The following is a 6,199-nucleotide window of genomic DNA, read 5'->3' as shown; positions in this document are numbered from 1 at the left end:
AAAAGAGAAAAAAGAATAAAAGAATAGAGAAGGAAAAGGGAAATAGAAAGAAAGAAAAAGAAAGAAAGGGAGAAAGAAAGAAAGGAAGGAAAAGAAATGTATGTAAATATCATTCCCAAAGGCCTCTCCTGAGCCTATGATACAGTGTTAACTTTCTTGACCTGAAAATAACCATATCCCAAGGCACTTTCCCTGATAACATTTACTTATCCCTAACTCTGTTCATTTCTGTGATGAGAACTTTATGGGAGGAAAAAAATCTTCTGCAAGATCAATATTAACTTTTATCATGAGCAACACACTGTGTTTTCTTTTCTTGCCATTTACTTTTGGTTTAGTTATGAACTGCCTGAGTGAAATCAAAGAATCTATTGAACTCACAGTGAAGTCATAGCACCTGGGTGAAAATAAACTGATCTTTGTGGATGTACATCAAAGCCTAGCAGAAACACTGATGCTTCAAGCATGATGTCTTTCAGAGTGATAATCCCATAGCACTACTTTAAAATTTTTATACTTTTATGTTGTGTGATCCTCACCATGACTTTGTTAAGAGTTGAGTTCCTTACTTTATTTTTCAGGATCAGATGTACATAAAGTAGGAAGTGGTCAGGTCCTGCATATTGGCACTTCAACCTCAATTAGGTCTAAAGAGAAGCAAGGGTGGGCCAGATACAAAAATAGCATGCTGTCCTCTAACTATAATGACAAGCACATCTTTCATTTTCTGTTTTCTTTGTTACAAGGGCTCATTGCATATCCCCAGGCTGGCCTTGAACTCAGTGTTTACCTTCTTGCCTTTGCTGTTGAGGTTCTGTAATTACAGAATTATGAACAGCACTCTTGCCTAACACACCTTTTATATCTTTGTCTTTCACATGATGACCCAGTGGCTTTGTAATACCCCAACTGGTTCAATATCTTGAACATACCTCTTCTTCTCATAAGCATCACATGTAGTTCTGAAATACTTGGAGATATTCCTGTTCTTTATTTTCCTGACTCATTTTTTTCTTATTCCTGGTGTCTCTCTAATGCATTTATTTCCATAACAAGTTTGTTCATCCTTTTGTAACTTCCTGCCAGGGATTTCCTACCAAGTCAATTAATGTCTTCCTTTGAAGTCCTTACAATAACTTAAAAATATTCACAATATTCCTTAAAGGAATAGCATTTGTAAAATCTTGATTACCTCCATTGCTTCACTATCTTTAAAAGTCCTATCATAGTGTGTTTCATTGAATTAACTGATATAACCTAACGTGACTTATTTTTTGACACCTTCACAATATACATTAAGTAAGTTCAAGTCTTTCATGTTCACAGATGACTTAACAAAACATCCTATGCCTACCTCCCTTGTTTTGTATAATTAAGCTAGTTTGTGACTTTCAAGTGTGACAATAATGTTTATAAATAGTAAAATTTGTCTCACAATCAATCTTATTTAGGATTTTATTGCTGTGAACAGACACCATGACCAAGACAAGTCTTATAAAGACAACATTTAATTGGAGCTGGCTTACAGGTTCAGAGGTTCAGTCCATTATTATCAAGGTGGGAACCTGTCAGCATCCAGGCAGGCATGGATGAGCAGGAGGACCTGAGAGTTGTGCATCTTCATCTGAAGGCTGTTGGCAGAATACTGGCTTCCAGGCAGCTATAATGAGGGTCTTAAAGTCCACATCTACAGTGACACACCTACTCCAACAAGGCCACACCAACTCCGACAGGGCCACACATTCTAATAGTGCCACTCCTTGGCCTAAGCATGTACAAACCATCATAGCATCTCATTTATTAGGTATGTTTGTGGAAATTCTAAAGTAAAAAGGCTGACTATCTGGTTTCAATTTGAATGCCTGTCAAATTGCATCACTTTCAGGCTCTAGGAAGCCTGGAATTTTTGTGTTTATCTTTCATTGTAACAAAAATGGAAGAAACATTTGCATTTTGATAGTGGCTAAATTGATGAACATATATATCATATGTATATATGTGATAGAACAACCCATGCAAACCAATTCTAGCAATGGGTATATGGGGCTCTCTCATAGTTACAAGCATTTACTGTTCTTGCTGAGGATCAGGGTTTATTCTTGAATCCCACAGGGTATCCCACAAGCATTTGTAACTCATAATTCAGAACATCTAATGTCGTCTCTGCTTGTACAGGCATGAAGAATGTGGTATACATATAAACAAAACACTCATACATGTAAATAAAATAATTAAGTCTTTGAGGAACATTATTTTACCTTTGATTTCTGCTATACTACTGAATGGTCAGTATAATTAATTACATTTTCATATTATAATTTATATTCTAGAAAACACAAATGCATAAACTAATTGTGTAATTTCATTGAACAATGTACATATTGTGATTCTGGCACATATGCTTCATAAATTTTACATTTATACTAATATTCAAAAATTTTTATGCAAAATTTAAATACTCTTGATGTAAATATACAGCTTGTTCTCAGAATACAGAAGATACAATTCATATACCACATGAAGCTCAAAAAGAAGGAAGACCTGTGTGGATACTTTGGTCCTTCTTAGAATGGGGAACAAAATACACATGGGAGAAGATACAGAGACAAAGTGTGGAGCAGAGACTTAAGGAAAGGCCATCTAGAGAGTTCCCCACCTACAGATGTATCCCATATAGTCACCAAATGCAGACACTACTATGGATACCAAGAAGTGATTGCTGAGCTATAGCTGTCTCCTGAGAGGCTCTGCCAGAGCCTGACAAATACAGAGTCAGGTTCTCAAAGCCAACCATTGGACTGAATACAGGGTCCCCAATGAAGCAGTTAGAGAAACCACTGAAGGAGCTGAAGGGGTTTGCAGTCCCCCTGCAATATGAACCAACCAGTACAGCCAGAGCTTCCTGGGACTAAACCACCAAACAAAGAGTACACATGGAGAGACCCATGACTCCAGCTGCATATGTAGCAGAGGATGGCCTTGTAGGTCATCAATGGGAAGAGAGACCTTTGGTCCTGTGAAGGTTCTATGCCCCAGAGTAGGGGAATGTCAGGGCCAAGAAGCAGGAGAGGGTGGGTTGGTGAGCAGAGGGCGGGGGAGGGGATAGAGGGTTTTCGCAGGGAAACTGGGAAAGGGGATAACATTTGAAATGAAAATAAAGAAAATATCTAATTAAAAAAATACTGGCCTGAAAATCAACTAACCTGGGACTGATAATGGGGGCTCATGGAAAAATCAATGACCAATCAGAGAACATGAATAAGGTGGATCTATGACCTCTGTACATACATAGTAGTTTTGCAGCTGGGACTTCATGTGAAAATCCTACAAGGGGAAAGGCAGACTGTGGAAGTCAGCTCAGCTCCATCCTTCTTCAATTCATGTGCAGCAGCACCTGCACATCCCAAGGGAATAAACAAGAAATAGAACCACAAATATTCCCTAATAAATAATGATTCAACAGGGAAAAACAAAACATTTAGCAAAATAAATACACATTACTGCCATATATGATTCTATGTAAATATAAATGTAGATGAAAATGAGACTTTGACAGTTTGTTTCTTGACATTTTATATTATACTAAGCACACATTATCAACATTTAAGATGTTAATTGGATGACAGAAATCTAAAACAATGTTACCCATAACTAAGGATCATTTCTCAGCATGGTCTTTCATTACTTAATGGTACATGACTGCGTAATATTTATACATGAACGCACAAAACAATATATGACTTCATTGGTATGTAAAAATATGAGGATATACACAAAGTGATAGCTTTAAAATCTCAAAATTAACTTGGCCTTTTTAAGCTGTTCTAGTCTAGGGAAACTTTGAAAATGAATTTATGCAACTGGATGTATTAAAGGAAGTAAGTTTAATTTTAATTTTAAACACATCACTCCTGCTTCAGTAATAAACTCTAATTTCATAGTAATTTTGTGCTCATGACACTAAACTCCTCTTAGAAAGTGTGTATATGTGTGTGTATATATGTGTGTGTGTGTGTGTGTGTGTGTGTGTGTGTGTGTGTGTGTGTGTATGTATATATGGAAGTATATATTGCCACCTATTGCCACTTATGACAGTCTTTCTCTGTCTCTCTGTTTCTCTGTCTCTCTATCTCTCAATCTCTCTCTTTCTGTCTGTCTCTCTGTCTCTGTCTGTCCCTGTCTCTCTCTTTTGCTCTCTGTCTGTCTCTCTGTCTCTCTCTTTCTTGCTCTCTCTTTGTCTCTCCATCTGTGTCTATCTGTCTCTCTGCTTCTCTGTCTGCCTCTCTCTCTATTCCTCCCTCCCTCCCTCCCTCCCTCCCTCCCCACTCTCTCTCTCCTTTCTCCTCTTCCTCTAAGAGTACTCAGGAACTGGTTTAATTCCGTCTTCTCCAGGTGGCCAGAGCCAACCTCTCAACCATCCCAGCTCAGCCTATGCATCACTAAGATTGCTCAGGCATTTCTGAGCAGCTGAATCTTAGTATTTAAAATGCATATATTCACAATACTTGGAAAATGGTGATGTGCTTCAAACAGAAATGTGTTAGCATCTGCAAATCTGAATACAGCAAAACAAACCCTCTATCAGCCCCTTCTTTATGTTACTTGGAAATCCAAAACAGGCAATTTCTGTGGCCCTCAACTCCATATTTCCTGTGCACTCTCTAAGCATTAGGATGGTCTAAAGAAGCAGGGTCCAGACTGTGGCTTAGACAACACTGTGTGTGTCATAGCGAAATCAGTCAACACTAAATGATAAATGAGTACGGCAAAATGCCAGGAGGAGTCATTTTATTGTTAATAGTTTTTGTTTGTTTTGTTGTTATTGTTGTTTTTGTCTTAGACTTGTGATGTTTCATTTTACCCTAGGCCTCTGAGATGTCTAATCTCTGATTCTTGATCACTGAAGCAGTTTTAGGTATGGGTTTGATTTCATAGAGTCTGTTTTAAATAAAAACAAACATTGATTCTATACCTCTACAAGCTTCGTGCAACCATTGCCTTAATATATTTTTCAGGGAGGACATATTGTAAACTAAAGGTTTAGTGGCTAGGTTAGTAGTTCCATTTTTCTTTTGGTAGTCTACAGAATGGCTTCCCATACCAGAGACTAGAATGTAAGGGTGAGGGTTCTAAGTATGCACTGGCTCACCTTCTCCAGGGTCAATGTGTTCTATAGGTGTTGCCTTTAGCATTGAAGTCTTGCTGTTACTTTGTAGAGAACTACCTATTGTTTTGCCAATATCCTGAGTTGCTTGGGAATTTTATGGGACCTTTGTGGCCAACAAACCAATTCAGTATAACACGATCATTTTAACAAAATGTTGTGTTCTGGTATTCAATGTATGTGTGATAATTCTATGAGCGTGTGCTATTTTTAATGTTACTATGCTAACAGCAGAGTCTTAAAGTTGGCTAGACGTTTTTTCTTCTGGAATTAGTTTCCTATGCTCTAAAATTTTTAATATGGTTTTTCCAAACTATGATGTTTTCAATACTCATGAGAACACAGTAGAAATACCTTTGAATTAGTTGTTGGTAATTCATGAATAATAAAAGTATTTTTCTTTCAAAAATAAATTACCCAGCATATTTGTGACAGTTAATGCTTTTCATGAAATATGTAAAAGAACACAGTAATGATTTTACATATATGGCCAAAATAATTATAGCTCTACCAATGCCTTATTATTTTACTTGGCACATGTTAGGACTCTATTTTTAACATGCTTTATATGATATTTTATTTTGTCTTTCAGTAAAATTCATTGTTTTATTATTTTGTGTTTCATATTTTAAACACTATTTATTTGATTTTAGCAGATATCAACAGAAGTATTTATTTATACAATACTTCTACAATTATTAGTAAGCATCTGCCTTAATTCATGGATACTTTTTGCTCTGTTTGGTCTTTGTTTTGTTTATTGAGAGAGCATTCTTCCATGTAGAGCAGGCTGGCCTTAAAGCCATGATCTACTTGTCTATGTCTGTCATCTGCTGGGATTAAAGGTATGTAACATCTCCACCACCCCCAGGGATTTTTTTGAAGTACTGGTTGTCATTAGTGAGTAATGTAGAAGTCATACACATTTTTCATGATTTACAATATTTTAAAATATTTGCCTTGGGTTGGTTAAATGTAATTTATATATATATATATATATATATATATATATATATATATATATATATATATATA

This window comes from Mastomys coucha, unplaced genomic scaffold (assembly GCF_008632895.1).
Source record: "Mastomys coucha isolate ucsf_1 unplaced genomic scaffold, UCSF_Mcou_1 pScaffold20, whole genome shotgun sequence".
Classification (NCBI taxonomy): Eukaryota; Metazoa; Chordata; class Mammalia; order Rodentia; family Muridae; genus Mastomys; species Mastomys coucha.
The sequence above is the reverse complement of the archived record's forward strand: the minus strand, read 5'-3'. Positions refer to the sequence as shown.